Source organism: Kogia breviceps, chromosome 11 (assembly GCF_026419965.1).
Source record: "Kogia breviceps isolate mKogBre1 chromosome 11, mKogBre1 haplotype 1, whole genome shotgun sequence".
Classification (NCBI taxonomy): domain Eukaryota; kingdom Metazoa; phylum Chordata; class Mammalia; order Artiodactyla; family Physeteridae; genus Kogia; species Kogia breviceps.
The window spans coordinates 85,878,406-85,894,254 of record NC_081320.1 but is presented as its reverse complement, the minus strand read 5'-3'; the positions used below and the strand labels follow the sequence as shown (position 1 = coordinate 85,894,254).

The 15,849-nt window shown below is 48.7% G+C and overlaps 1 protein-coding gene and 1 long non-coding RNA gene across 6 annotated transcripts in view; one reads left to right on the top strand and one right to left on the bottom strand.

The window, feature by feature from the left end:
• Positions 1-10,546, bottom strand: part of LOC131765507 (uncharacterized) — a 347,130-nt gene extending 336,584 nt beyond the window's left edge. For all 3 annotated transcript variants that reach the window (XR_010835624.1, XR_010835625.1, XR_010835626.1), the window contains exon 1: positions 10,367-10,546. This is a non-coding gene — a long non-coding RNA (uncharacterized lncRNA). The remainder of the gene's footprint in view (positions 1-10,366) is intronic.
• A 598-nt stretch (positions 10,547-11,144) lies between these two features.
• KLHL29 (kelch like family member 29) overlaps positions 11,145-15,849 on the top strand; it is a 315,301-nt gene continuing 310,596 nt past the window's right edge. For all 3 annotated transcript variants that reach the window (XM_067008043.1, XM_067008045.1, XM_059079189.2), the window contains exon 1: positions 11,145-11,421. The gene's annotated coding sequence lies outside the window, so the exon portion shown is untranslated. The remainder of the gene's footprint in view (positions 11,422-15,849) is intronic.

Here is a 15,849-nt window from a genome sequence, read left to right as displayed (position 1 = left end):
AAAAACATCAGATGGAACCATGGCTGTGGCCTTTAACTAGAAATGTACTTTCATACTGATAGTGATTAGCATCTTTGGGTTTGTATTACCCAAATACTATTCTGCAGTTGAAATTATCTTACACACAAATTTATCATGAGATTCCTTGACAAATACCAATCTGAGGTATGCTTTGCGTCTACCATAGCTAACACAATTCCCTGACATAATAATCTAGCAAGCCTATCACAAAACTGGGAATACAATTTCCTGGTTGTGGCTTGCTCTTAAAGAAGCCACACCAGCTTTTAGAGAATTCTCCATTTTTCATATGTTCACAAATCAGCCTTAAATAATCAACTTAATGAGGGTGAACAGAATATCCCCACTTTTGAAGTCTACATAATCTTTTCTCCTCTTTACTAATAAAAGCTATATTTTCCCATTTCTAGCTTTCCATTTTCTTTCCCACTCTCCATGTTCCTTAAAGATTATCAGCAGAGGCTCTACAGCTCCGGTGGTGAGTTCTCCCTACTCCCTGGGGTGTAATTTGTCCTGGCCAAGAGACTTGAGCTCATTTACAGCAGGTTGGTGCTTGTTATAATCTCTTTACTCATCTTGAACTTCAATTTTCTCTTACCGCAGTTTTCTTTTTCTTTTTAGTCAGTAGATTGTTCTCCTCGGCAAAGAAAAAGGAGGTAAAATCCCGTTTTTTTGCTGCCATTCTAAAAGGCAAACAGCATCACGTTACTTGGTCTACTCTAAATCCATGAGTGGCTGGTTTCCCTTCGCCTCCAACAGGGATTCTCAAACTCCTCTAAGGTACTTGTTAAAAATGCAAATCCCGGGGGCTTCCCTGGTGGCGCAGTGGTTGAAGGTCCACCTGCCGATGCAGGGGACATGGGTTCGTGCCCCGGTCCGGGAGGAGCCCACATGCCGCGGAGCGGCTGGGCCCGTGAGCCATGGCCGCTGGGCCTGCGCGTCCGGAGCCTGTGCTCCGCGGCGAGAGGGGCCACAGCAGTGAGAGGCCCGCGTACCACAAAAAAAAAAAAAAGCAAATCCTCCAGGAATTCCCCTCTCAATTGCTGTATTAGTTAGGGTAACACTAGCTGCGAAAACAAACAAACCCAAAATAATAAAACAGCTCAAACACAATAGAATTTTATTTCTTGTTTTCTTGAAGCCCCAAAATGGGTGTTCCAGATCAGTGGTTGGCCCTCTCCAAACAATCATTCAGAGACCCAGAGCTTCCTGGGTTTTGTTGCCCTGCCGGCTTTAACATGTGGCTTCCAAGATTCCTGTGTTTGCCTGCATCAACATGGAGAGAGGGAAAAGAGCATGGAAAGAATGCAGGGCAGATTTTAATGGGTCAGGTCTGGCAATGGCACATATTACTTCTATTCATATTTCATTGACATGAGTGCACCTAACTAAAAAGGAGACTAGGCAATATAGCCTAACTGAAAAGGATGCTGGGAGATGTAGTCCAACTGCAAAGGACGCTGGGAGATGTAGTCTAGCTCAGGAAGAAGAGATGACGGTCATGTTGAACTATCTGCCAGTGTGGATGTAGGGTTAGGCTTAGGAATCAGCCTCCCATGTGATCCTGATGTAGGACCCCACTTTGAGCAACACTGTCCCGTTAATCCCCAGTGTAGAGTCTCCGAGGCCCCACGTGAAATGGCCTCTTCTTTCTTTTCGAGCCCTGTCTGAACTCTCCACCCTGCTCTAATCGTATGAAGCACCAGCAGCTTCCCCTGCCTGTCCTGTGCTTGGCGATTCTTGTTCTCCCTGCCCTTCCTCCTATTGTTCATTTGGCGAAATCCTGCTCATCCTTAAGGACTCAGCTCAAGTGTAATCTCTTCTATACAGGCTTCCCTGACCTGCCTGCTCCCTAGTAGCACTGGCAGTGCCCTTCCCAATGTCCCAGTGCTACCTGTACTGAATCTCATTTTGGTATTGATCATGGCCTCGTTTATATGTGTCTTCGCTTTAGACTGGAAGATCCTCGAGGGCAGCGACCTTTTCTTGATTATCTTTGTATCCTTAGCCCTTGGCACCCTGCCTGGTACACAGTGGCACTCAGTAAGAGTTTGCGCCACAGAAACCCGCAGTATTAGACATCTTACCACAATCACCACTCAGATCCTTTCTTGATTTTCTGCTCATGTCAAATAAGAAAAGCTGTTTTGTAATCCTGACCATTTTGCTGCCTTCATTAATTATACCTCATTAGGTGTGTGTAACTCGATGACATCTATGACCCTTCTGTCCTTTTTCCAGCTGCACTCAAAGGTGAACTTTCCCATGGTCACTCTGGTTTCATCAACACCCATTCCCACCTGACTATTTCTCTTCAAGAGCATTGGCAACTACACACTAAGAATTCTATCAACAAGAGTTCTTGAGCCATCTTCCCTTTCGGAATCTCATGTAATGTCTCCTGATCTCTTGGGGACCTTCAGAAGCCTGAAAGCCAGAAACCCAGTGACTACCTCCTACCATGCCCACTCTTCCCCTCCCCGAACCCATGGAATCTAAGACAATTGTTGTAGTAGTCAGCCTCCAAGATGGCTCCCAATGAGCCCACCTCCCGGTATCCACAGCTTTGTGTCCCTTCTCACGTTAAACCTCTGTTGGTCTATGTTGTTTGTCCAAGATTAAGTTATAAAAGACATTACAGCTTCTGTCTTGGCCTCTCTCTCTCAGATCACTTGCTGCTCAGGGAGAAGCCAGCTACCATGTCTTGAGGCAGCCCTGTAGAGAGACCCACATGGCAAAGAACTGAGGCCTCTAGCCCACAGCCATGTAAGTGAGCTTGGAAGCAAATCCTCCAGTCCCAGTGGAATCTTGAGATAATTGTAGCCCCAGCTGACATCTGACTACAGCCCCATGGGAAATCCTGAGCCAGAGCCACCCAGCAATGCTGTTCCTGGATTCCTAACCCTCAGGCATTGGGTGAGATAATAAATGTTGCACAAGCTACTAAGGTTTGGGGAAATTACTAATACAATTGGGGGCTTCTCTCTTATTCTAATCTTAACTTCCAGTGTCCTTCAGGTCAGATTTCAGTGGCATGAATGGTATGACCAAAGGCTGGGGATGCCCAGAGCTTGCCAGTGTGAGGCACCTGGTATACACCTACGTAGTGAAACGGCACAACACGACATCAGACTTCCATTCTGATTCTGAGACGTGCATCCAGAATGAGCCAGCCACATCCCCCCTCTAGCCAATGGACTGTATCACACTCCCTACTGATGAAAGAACATCTGCTCCTCTCTCTATGTGTCTGCATTAAAATTTTTAGACTCAGGATTCATCAATTCCCACATCCTTTGTTGAAAGGAATATAAGAAAAAAATTTTTTAAGAAAATTAAAGGCTTAGAACAGTGTCTGGCACATAGTGCTAAACTAATATCAGCTATTATTGATATTTTCATCATCGATACATCATTATTTTATATACTGTCACCCCAACTAACATCTCTGTTGCTTTTGAACAATACATACCACATCTACTGCCACATGTCAATCTTGACTCCCAGGAAAAACAGCCCTGATTATAATGATGAGTTTATATCTGCAACCCTTTTAAAATCTTAAGTTCATTAATAGGATTTATCTGCAGATTGGTATATAACCATCTCAGATTCCAAATATTGCTCTGACTCTTTCCAAGTCCTAGGTTTTTCTAAACCTGCTATTCAAATGCTAAGTTCTGGTTATTTCTAATGAAATTTTACATTAGCCAAAACTCTCTGGCTAATTTTGAAACTGACCTGAAGCTACACTGAAATTATCAAGAGTTTAGAATTAAGCTAGAAGATACCTACCTGTTGCTTTCTAGGAAAATTCACAACCACCTAAATGAAATATGTCCAATTTGCAACGCTTTTCCTGAATTGGCAAAAGTAAACCTATAAAGAATTGATTTTTTTTTTTTTTTTTTTTTTTTTTGCGGTATGCGGGCCTCTGACTGTCTTGGCCTCTCCTGTTGCGGAGCACAGGCTCCGTACGCGCAGGCTCAGTGGCCATGGCTCATGCCCAGCGGCATGTGGGATCCTCCCGGACCGGGGCACGAACCCGTGTTCCCTGCAACGGCAGGCGGACTCTCAACCACTGCGCCACCAGGGAAGCCCCGAAATGTTTTTTTAAATGAAATCATCTGGTAAATATTTTTCAAAGGTTTAGAAGTAGTTAAAAAAAAGTTAATACAAAGATCTGTGGTGTTACACTTTTCCATGATTAGCATTTGTCTCCAAAGTCTAAAGGAGAAAACTTTTATCTCAATAATACTACATTCTTCCATTTATAGCAGTCTCTGATTTTCTAAAACACTTTCTATTCAAGACATCTTTTATGACCTGAGACAAATGCTCCTTTCTTTATACAATCAGGTAACCTGGTGCATTTGCCCCTTTTCCCCTTAGAGATCCTAATTGTAGAACCCATTCGTCTTGTGTGCCTAATGCCTCTAACCCCACATCCTCCCTTTGGGTTCTATCTGTTCTATTTCATTCCCAAATGTCTCCTTTGGCCCCATGTTTTAACCTGTAAATTGCTCAAGATGTAGGTAGGTCACAAGCCTTAAATAAATAAAAATAAATTAATGTGTTTCTGACCAGTTGTATATGAACGGAATTTCTACTAAATCAGCCACACATTAAATATCAAAGGGGAAAGCTTCACTTATGGGCAGCTCATGCATCCTTTTGTAATGTAAACTAGCAAATCCTTCTGTTTTATCATTTTGAATTTTCACATATCATATTTTCTTAGATCAAGATGCACCTGGACCAGATGGTGATTTTTAGCACACACTTAGGCTATTTTTACAACCCTTAGTAAATATTCAGAAAGTACCCTGAGTTCAGGCCCTATTGCTTTTCTCTTCCTTGTCACCTCTGATTTCTTGGGGACAGAGCCTCCAGGGCCAATGTGTTGACAGTCATGTTTCCATCGGGCATGACCTCACAAATTCCTCCTTCCAGACACACTGCACATAACGTGTACGCAGCTTCACTAATTCGAGTAGGGGTAAACATGAAGATAAAATACGGGGACACGTATTCCAAAAGACCCCAAATCGCTGAAACCATTAGATACTTCACCCTGCAAACCGAGATTTATCTCAGACTCCAAGAGTGCCTGCAGCTTGATTCCCAACACCCCTGTCTTTGGGGAGAACAGTGAACTTGTTCCCTGGAGGACGGGCTGCCTTTTGCTTATGAACATGACAGACAGCCTCTAGCTTTGGGGATACGGAAATAAACAATAACTCCTGAGACAGTGTCCTGGACTTGGCCGTGTTCGTGAAACAGCTGATTAAGATGAGATTTGTGGCCAAAGGCTCTGCATGGTGGTCCCTTTGCCTCCTGCTGTGTCCCCCCAACAACCTGTGGGGACCGAGACACTCTCTTGGGCAGCCTGAGTCCAGACAGAGAGCAGAGAGCACAAGGGTCTCTGTCCTAGAGACAGAGCAGGGCAGTCACCTGCCCTGGAAGGTCATTGTTCTGCTTCTGGCCCAATTCAGGCCTTCAAAATGACCACACTAATGACATGGGCCTGGCCCCCAGTTCTCCTGAAATCTCCGAGGGGGATAAAAGACATTGGCACCAGTGGATTCTGGAGTCAAACAGGGAACCAGCAGGCCCGTAACCTCTTTACTCTTAAAAACAGCTTAAAAAATATGTATGCAAAGAACTATGAGGATTCAATCTTCTCTCAAAAGTCTCCTGAGTTTTCCCTTTACTGAAAACCTGTTTCAATGATCGAAAGACCCCTCTAACGCTCAAATAAAATGTTCCTTTCAGCTACCCTCCAAATCATTTGGGTCTTCTTTTTACACTCTCTAATAGAGAAACATCAGGCCCTTCTCAAATGTCGAAAAAGTAAAGTGGAATTTTGGTCACTGTGAACAATTCAACACCCAATAAATATGTATTGTGCAACTATGAAACCCATTCCTTTGACCACCGTGTTTGAAGAATCATTTTACCAATGGGGAGAGTAGAAACTGCTCTCTTAAATCGCCCGAGCAGGTTTCCTGTCGGTTTGGGAGTCAGAACCATCCAGGAAATTTGCTAGTAGCTCTGTCTAATTAGCACTCCTGCCACCTGCAAACAACTGGTACTAAAAAAAGCTGCTGCATTCCCGCCATTGAAAATGCCAAAAAAGACACCACCGGTTTCACTCTGAATCTTAGAATCTAATAGTTCACTGATTTGGGCAAAGAAGGAAAACACACTTTCATTTTCACCCAAAGGAAATGACTGTTACCAGCAAGCAGTGTTTCAGAAACTCTCACACTGGGATGAGTCCCCCAGTCCAGGAATCCTATTCCTCTACCCTCCTGGGCCCTGCCTTCCACTCTGGCTGCTCTGGGCTCCCTCTACCCCCCAGAAAAAAACCTTCTCATTCCTCAGGTCCAGTCTGACACACACCCACCCATCCTGACCAGCCCCGCTCTTACAGATCATCCCCTACATCCCACAACACTTGGAGTCTTGTCCCCACATCTGAGCACTCAGTTATGCTTCTTGATGACAACTGTTGTTACCTTAGCCTCTGTCAAGAACAAGAACCAAGCACAGTAGTCCCACCTTATCTGCAGGGAATCAGTCCCAAGAGCCCCGGTGGATGCGTGAAACCGCAGACAGTACCAAACCCTATAAGCACTGACTTTTCTCCTATACCAATGGGCAGGTAGTGTACACAGCATGGATATGCTGGACAAAGGGATGATTTACATCGCGGGCAGCGTGGCATGAGATTTCATCACACTACTCAGAATGGCATGCAATTGAAATCCTATGAATTGTTTCTTTCTAGAATTTTCCATTTAATATTTTCAAACCGGGGTTGACTGCAAGTAACTGAAACCACAGATAAGGGGGAGGGGGAAAATCCTGTATTGTATTTGGATGCCTCAACCCCTTTGGGGGAACAGGCAGGGTAAAAATGAACAGAGTGGGAAGCGCCCTGTACCTTCCCTATACTCCTGAGAGCACCCCGCACAAGGCTGAGCGTGCAGGAGGTCCTCTGCAAATGGCTGATTGCATGATTAGCATGTGCCTTTGCCACGCATCCACAGAGCAGGGTGGCCACAGTGAAAATACAGCAGCTGTGACTTACTTCCTGCTTTAATCAACACCATGGGGTTGAAATGCAGGACACACAGTAGGTGCTAAATAGATTTTTATGGATTGATTAGCCACTGGAGGGACAGTGACTTATGTAGGATTTATTCATGCTTTTGATGCCAAATGGGGGTGGTTTTAGTGGAGCAGAATGTTAGAAAAACAAAACAGCAAACACAAAACCAGACCAGCAGAGAGGCTGGCTCCTGCTCTATTTATACCCGCTTCGCTCCTGGAAACAGATGTCCTCTCAGACCTGAGGGTTTCTGATGAGGCGTCCACTCTTCCAAGTGACCTGTGCATTCAGTAAACAAAGGGATGCTTTTCCCTCTTCTACATCAGCCCTCTGTGTCCTAAGACTGATTTCCAGTCCTGACTCCAGGACTGGCTGCTGATAGAGGCAAAATCAGCATCCACTGTGTCTTCTCCAAGGGAAAAGCACTGGATTAATGTCAAAAGAAACTGCATTTGTGTGTTGAGGATGGCGAAAAGAACAAAGGCTTTGGAACCAACCAACCAGACTCAAATACCAGCTCTGCCATTTACTGGCTGTGTGATTTCGGGAGATCACCTACCCTCTCTATGACTCAGCTGATAACACTAATTCCACAGGTTGCTATGACCATTGACCAGGTATTGTGGGTAGAATACCTGGTACAATGGTTGGCACATTGCAGTCACTGAGTAAACGATCGTTTTGTTGTGATTACTATTATAAATACAAACAGGGAGGGAAGTCCGTCTCAGCCACAGTGGGCACTCCCAGACAGTAATGCTGTGGCTTCCTCTGGTGCCTCTCCAGGTGCAGCAGTAGCCTTTCCAGCACAAAGTCCCTGTCTGATGGACTGCGCAAATAATGGTCGATCCTCTGAGTGGGAAATGCACGTTCTGCAGCATTCCAGTCTACCGCCCTGGGCCTCACAAGTCCACTCCTTCACAACCCATCTGCTTGCAGCAGACACATTGGTCCTGATCTCTGAACCCGGCTTGGGGCATCTTCGTCAGGACAGGGAGGGCTGGCTTTTGAAGCTCACTTTTGAGCTTGAACCCGTGCTTCATGGAGAAATCTTTGACTGGGGCTGAAGAAGCTCTCATGTGTAACACCAAACAAACCGCATTTACCACAGAGAGAGAGATCCGTGCTAACCGCGGGGCTTATCCCAAATACCACAAAGCAGGGCAGTGAATAACCCAGGACAGATCCCAGCTACGGGCAAGGTCTACACAGAGAGATCTCTTACACAACACAGAGCAGTAATGTCACCAAGAGCCTGGGGGAACAGGGGCAGATGCAAGAACAACAGCACTTCAGATGAAATGGAGTTCGTGTCTAGACCAGAGCCAACCCTTCCTAAGTCCAAACTCAACAGTTTCTAGCTGGGCGGAGCCCCACTGCAGAAGAAGAGCTCAGCTTCAGACTCTGGAAATCCTTATTTGCATTCAGGCTCTGGGGATGAAAGAAGGGTGGGGTGAGGAGGGGGTAGACTGGCTCACTGTGATTCTACTTCACACAGCTTTTCTCATTCTCCTGACAGACTGGCACCCCCCGGCGAGCCGTTATCAAGATCCAACCATGAAGGCGTTGCAGCACTCTAGAACCAGCACCCCTGGCATCACCCGGGTGGATGCAGATTCAGCACAGTCTCTCTTCTCTGATAACGCCAGCAGGGAAACTGGGAGAATCCTTACACCTTCACCTAGAGATGTAGCTGAGGAAGGATTCCTGGAGTACTATTTTCTGCTTTTATTTGAAGATCATTGAAAATCACGTCAGACATTATGAGTGCCTCAAATTGCCAGATTTTAACCTATTCCTTAACCCTGCAAACCTTAGCCACATTTCCATAATGTCTACACCTGTCCTATGTGCCACTGCTCCAGAATGTAGCCTGCTGGATGCCACAAGCTCACAGTTGGTGGACCCATGCAGATCATTTCAGAGGACAGCTTCCTACAACATGAATGAACATTGACTCACCTGTGCCTTTGTTCTCTTTGCATTCAGTGCTTGAGGTGTTACCTGAGTCCTTTTTTAAAACCCCAAGTAATCCTTCTTTCTCCTTTCTCCCATCTACATTACCCTTCAATCACTTTTCATATACCACGTTCAGACCGTGGCATTCAAACCACATCTCGCGTTCCTCTTCAGGTCGCTGGAGGAGCTTTTGTGCCCCCACTCCCACCTGTTCCCCCTTCAAGGCACCCTCGATCACCCTCGCTTAAAGACACACCACTTCTCCTGGCTGACCCCACCATCAAGGGGGGATTCCTCGCTGCAGTGCTTTACTCTGCCCTCTCCCCACCTCCAGGCTTCACACACCAAAACTTCATTCGATTTTTTTTCTTTTTTCAGAAAATGCAGTTACTCTAAAACCAATGGGCCTTTTCCCTGGTGTTCTCATTCCCTTTCACTGATGGTCCTCCTGCTACTCTCAGTAGATGATTATTATTTATTATTTATCAGCCGCCACACTGTACTCTGCTTCCCACAAGATATTAAAGAAGGCACAATCCTTGCACCGAGTTTACAGCCAAGAAGAGAAGAGGCCTGGATTCAGATATCACAGGAGTAAGCTGAAAGAGATTTACCAACGAACCCTCCCCAGGCCCTGGCAGATGGGGGGCAGGGCCTGGCAGAGCCTGCCCCAGGCTGGCTCCGCCCAGTTCAAGCCAAATAGCAAGCAGCTCCCTACCTTTCCACACCCACCTCCCCAATTTCTACCCAGGCCTCTGGCCTCAGCGGCTTCGCCGGGGGCGGGGGGGAGGGTTGTTGAAGCCCAGAGATGGGGGATGGGGGAAAAAGATATATTTCCTCTGAAATTCAAAACCAAATGAGGGGGAGGTAGGGGAGGAGGGAGAGGGCAGGGAATAAAAGCCAGATCTAGATCTACCAAAGAAGGGAAGACTGGTGCTGAAATGAAATGTTCTGGCACAATGGAAAGCCCGCACTGGGGCTGCCACGGGCCTCCAGCCAAACCTTTCCTATCAGGTTGAAGTCAGGGTCTGTGGAGACGAGGAAGTGATGCAACTAAGAAAGTCAGTGTAGACGGGTGGGAGTCGGTGTAGACATGGAAGGCTGGGGTGGCCTGAGTAGTGGCTGTCTAAACAGAGAGGTCCTGTGGATTCAAGAGGGTCAGGGTAGACAGGAAAGTCCGTGTACACCGAGGAGAGTCGAGGGTCGGTGGTCAGGATTTACAGGGCTAGCCGTGGTTCTTCAGAGATTTGGACAATTCCTGCTCCTTACCGTGGCTGGAGTGTCATAGGGAGGGCGGAAGCTGAAAGACGATTGGACTTTTCGTTCTCAAACTTTTCCGCCAGTTTCCTCAGGTGTTGAGAGAGGACGAGGAGCTCGCCTCGGTCCCGTCAGCCAACCCTGGGCGGGCGGGGCCAGGAGGCCGGGACCCAGGAGCCGGGGCCACGCGCCGTTTATCTGCCGGGCGCGGCCGCCGAGCGGGCCGAGCCGGGAGCCACCGCAGGGGGGCGGGGGCGGCGGACGGACGGACGGACACACCCGCGAGCACTCCGCCCGGGCCCGGCGCGCGGCTGCTGGGTATCCCTCGTGCCCCGGGAGCAGCGCTGGGTGCCCGGCCGGGGGCGCCCCGCCTCCCCCACCCTTCGCCCCCGCCCACTCGGGCGCCCGTGATTGGCTCCGCCCGCCCCTGGCTGCACGCCGCAGCCCGCCTCCCTCGCAGCTAAAGCAGACGGTACCCGGAGCGGAGCGAGCCAGAAGGGAGCATGGTCCCCGCGCCGCGGCCGCGCCAGCCCCCGCGCCGCCGCCGTCCCCGCCGCCGCGGATCTAGCTGCAGCTCCAGCCCCGGCCCCGGCTCCGAAGGGCCCGCCCGCAGTCCCGGCGGCCGCCGCGCCTGAGTGCAGCCCCCGCCCGAAGCCCGAGCCCCGAGCCCGGAGCCAACCCTAGCCCCGCGGCCGCCGCGGCTGCGGGGAGAGTGGGGGGGCGATGCTGCCGGAGCCGCCGCCGCCGCCGCCGCCTCGGTGAGAGCCGCGCCGCGCCGCGCGTAGCCGCACAGGCTGACAGGCGGAAGGACTGACTTCCCTCTCTCGGGCATCCTTCCTGGGCTGCCGGGAGGCGGCGGCGGAGGAGGAGGAGAAGGAAAAGGGGGAGAAGGCGGAGAGCAGGAACGCGAGGAGGTGGACCTGGATCCGTTTCTCCCGGCCAGGACCCGAGCGGCCCCAGCTACAGCTACCCGCAGGCGCCGTCCCCTATCCATCAGCCCTCCTGCGCCCACTCGCGACCCCAGGCTCTCTGCGCGTCGGACCGGGGCCAGAGCCGCGCGGCCGGAGGTAAGAGCCAGGCTAGGACGCCAAGGATGCGGCGCCGGGGACCCAGGGTCCTGGAGGCTGCGTGGGGCCGGGCCGGGCTTGGGAGCGGGGCCCAAGTACCCGGAACGCTGGGCTCGGCTCCCGCGGCGGCGGCGGCGGCGGTGGCGGCAGGAGCCTCCCGCGTCTGGACTCGCAAGGCTGCAGGAGCCCTTGCGCCTGCGCTGCTCCAGGGGGGAAAAAAGGCGGGGGGGGAGAAACTTCCTGCCCCCGGGTGTGTATGCACAGGGGCTGCCCGAGGCCAATGTCGCTGTGGTAGGGGGCGCTGGAAGCGAGTGTGACCCCCCCCCCCCAGCCGAGGCAGCTCCTCGGCTGGGCCCGACAGCATGCGTCCCTCTCCAAGCCACCTCCCCTGAGCGGCCCAGGGCCCGAGCCGGGCTGGGGGCCAGAAGAGGCACCGGAGGGGTGGACCCTGGGGGAGGCCACGCGTCTGGCCTTTGGGGAGGTGCGCGCCTCTGTGCAGCGGGAAGCCAGGTTGGGGTTTCTGACCCCTCCCGTCCTCAGACCCGCATTTGGGGACCTGGTCTCTTCACTCAATCCCAAGTAACTTTCGAGGTAGAGGAGCGTGAAAACCACAGGGAGGAAGCCCATACAGACCTTGTTGTGACCGCCTTCCCTTACACCTTGTGGGTGCCAGCGTGTTTGGTGGGGGCGCGGAAGGGAGAGCGTACGGGGCTGGTGAAGCGGCTAGGATGTGTGTTGGGTGGGGAGGGGTTGTTTATGTGCGGGATAGTGTGGACGGGGAGATGTGTAATGTGGGAGTGTGGACGCGCGCCCCGACTGCCGCGGGAGGTGCCAGGTGGCAGAGGGCTCACGTCTGGGTCTCTGTGGCCTGGAGCGAGCCGAGAGCGCGAGGGTTATATGCGGTCGCGGCGCGGGTGCGGACGCTGGGCAGTGCGGGCTCTGGGCCCCGAGGGAGGGGAGAGCTTGCCCGGGGTCGGGAGAGCAGAGTCGAGAGCCCGGATGGGTCCGAGGCAGCTCCCGGGCAGGTCGGGTCTGCGTTGGCTGGGGAAGGCGGAGACGCGATGCCAGCCTGCAGCCAACGGTGATGGGGCCAAAGCGCGAGTCTCGGATGCCTGGGTCCGCTAGCTGAGAAGCCAGTTGTCGTTCCTGAGCTCTGGAACCCAATGGTAGACACGATCAGTTGGTGGGTCCCCCCCGCGGGTCCCTAGGGAGCCGCCGCCTTTGCCATCCCTGCCGCTCTGCAAACGCTCTCCTCTCTCTCTCTACGGTGCTTGCGCCGCGGCGCGCCCGCCCGGGGCGAATCGTGGACGCAGGTATTTATGCAGCATTAGACGAGACCTCGGCACTGGAGGGATGGGACCGCTGAGGACGCCGATCTGCTGCTGCCAGCGAAACTTCCACTTCGTCAGCTCAGGGAAAGTCAGGCTCCACTGCTGCAGGCTCCAGCCTCTCACCAGACGAGCTATGCTGGGATTCGAACTCCTATTGCAGTGACAGATCTGTCCTGGTTACAGCTGTATTTACCCTAATTTCAGTCGCTTTAAAGTCATCTGTCTACTCACTACAGAGTTCCTTTTCTTGCCCTGCGGTCTTATCTCCAACTCAGCCCTGGGAGGGCAGATTTAAGGAATTATTTCGGTTTAGGATGAATGACAGCAGATTTAATTAGCCCACCTCATTCATGATGTTTTTAAAAATTACAATGGAGAGTGCAGAGCTACTTTTTCACTCTTTTGGCGGGGGGAAGACATGATGAACAACTTTATCGATTGTTCATCCCGACTCTTGGCCAAAACGTCGGATAATTCACAGGTGAATACTTTAAAGGCTGGTTGGCATGCCAATATGTATTTGCGTAGTCACATATTCTAGGCATTTATACTAGTATGGAGCTGTGTGCCACTGGTGAATATATAGTCTCTGTCCGGTACATTGTTCTGAGTGCACTTGATTTATCATCCTGCTATAAATCAGGGAATTACTAGCATATGTGCCCTTAAACTCTATATGAATTTAATAGCATTTAAATTGACTTATGGGCTGATGTATTTAACCAATTTTAATAACTTTTCTGCACAAGCATCTTATAAACAATATTTGTCCATGATTAAGAAAATCATTTTCTTCTGTTCAGTCTCTCCATTTCTAGCACAGTTAACAGAAATTTATAGGTCTCCAACTTTCATTTGCAAGCAACAATCCAAACGAAATACGTAGAGTTGTACTGAAATAAAATATCCTATGGTAGCCATGGTAACAAATAGATTAAGGGTTACTGGTTTTCATGTGTATGTGACGGAAGCGAGGAATCTAGATTGTGTCTTTTTAATTATGCTTCTAATGAGTGGTGGTCATACTTCAAGTACTCAGTGCGGGAGATAAACAAGACTGAGAATTCAGTTTTGTGAGAGGTTTATTGGAACAAAGACTAGTAGAGCCCAAGAGAGTGACTTCTGCTAACTGCAGCTCCTCATATCCAAAAAGCAAATGGATAAAACCTTTTTTGTTTTTCAAGTAGATGAGAATTGAGTTAGTCCCTTTAAGAATAGAAAATTTATTTTCTAAAAGAAAAGGAACCTTTAAATCCAGCCCGTGTTTTCTAGGAATAAACATGTTAGAAGTGTGGATGTTGGTGTGGATTGCCACAGTTGTTCTCAACACCTGTCAGTCTAAGTGAGGCATATCATTAGTGTATTCAGATCTTGCCTATTTCAATATTCATGCATTTCCATGGTGATCCGTTCCATTTTTGTTTACTTAGTCAACCTTATAAATCTTTGGCATCAATTTCAGTTATACCATCTTTTTTTCTTTCATTTATCAATTGATTTGGCTGCAAATCATTCCCAGTTTAAAGCGTTTTCTTTTTCCTTTTTCCTCTCTATCTGCTAGTTCCCAAAAGTTTACACTATTCCTGGTTGCACACAGATATAAAAGGGTTAAATTTTTTTAATCGACTCAAATAACACCACTGATGCTAATGTTTTTTAGCATCTCATTTGATATGTGTGTGTGCATGGGGTTTTTTTGTTTGTTTTTCTTTTTTCTTCCAGCAGGCTTACCCTAAAGCTTTCTCACTTTATGGCCTGGAGATGTCAATCCAACCCAGCAGAATTGACTAAAGGTTTCCCTCTCTCCCTTCCTTCTTTCCTTCCCTCCTTCCTTCTTTCCTTCCTTCCTTCCTTTTTTCCCCTCCTACACTGTTATGGTTCAAGGATTCTTTATATCTTCAGCTATATCTGGTTTAAACAGACTTCTGGACTTTATGTGCTGGAACAAGCCTGTCCTCCTAGGATCTTTTCTCATCCAGTAGTAGCCAAAGACAGAAGGTTCTGGAGCATCTGAGCCTTTTTCTGAATACAATATACGTTTAGTCACAGCATATAGTGTCTCTAGGATCATTGTAACATTGTAAGTTCACTGAACAGGAAGCTTTGCTTAAATGCGAGTGATGATTTTGCTCACCCGCTTTCAACTTTGCTTTCTAATGATGCAGTCCTATGCTAATCACACCCTGTATATTTCAGAAATATCAAGGCAAGCGTTAGCACGCTACTGACTTATTAGGATCAGGCAAAATAATTGGAGCACTTAAGTTCAAAGTCAGATGGAGAAACGGAATTATAACCTATCTTGTGATTCTGTAATCGGTCAGCTAAGTGCTTACTTGGGGGTAGGGGGAGGAATAAACACCATGAATAAGAAATCCAGCCTTTGGTTGTGGTGGGTGAGGCTAAACCAAAGCAGAAACCATGTAGGATGACTGAAGAATAAGAGATCTCTTTGCAGGGGATTCCCTGGTGGTCCAGTGGTTAGGACTCAGTGTTCTCATTGCCGGGGCCCGGGGTTCAATCCCTGGTGGGGGAATTAAGGTCCTGCAAGCAGCGCGGCAAAAAAATGAAAGAAAGAAAGAAAAGAAAAGAAATCTCTTTGCAGACAGATAAATCACATGTAAACCCAAATGTTTAGAAATTGGAAGAATGTAGTTTATGCAGAAGTTGGTCGTTTGTTATTACTCAGGAAATCGGAATTCATCTCCTAACATGCTATAAAAAAATAGTCTGAATAATTTTGGTTAAGAAGGAAAAAGTGTGTCAGAATTTTTTACCTGCCTGCTGAGATCAAGATCACTCTGAAAGCAAACTCCGGTTCTTCCTACAACAGCTACCTGCTTACTTTCCTGAAGTCCTAGGTCAGAGAGGTAGTCTCTGCTTTCTTTAAGGAAATCACTTGAAAACAGGGAAATTGAACCTGCAGAAAAAAAAGATGAGGTAGGTTGATCATTGGAAGTAGCAACACAATTATTTGTGAAATAAACTTTATTGTCTTGGGGCATCTCCACCTTTAGGGAGGGAAAGGGAAGATTTCTCATTTCCCATGAGAGAGGGTATCTGCATGAAATTCACATGGTTCAGACTCTTGACTCTG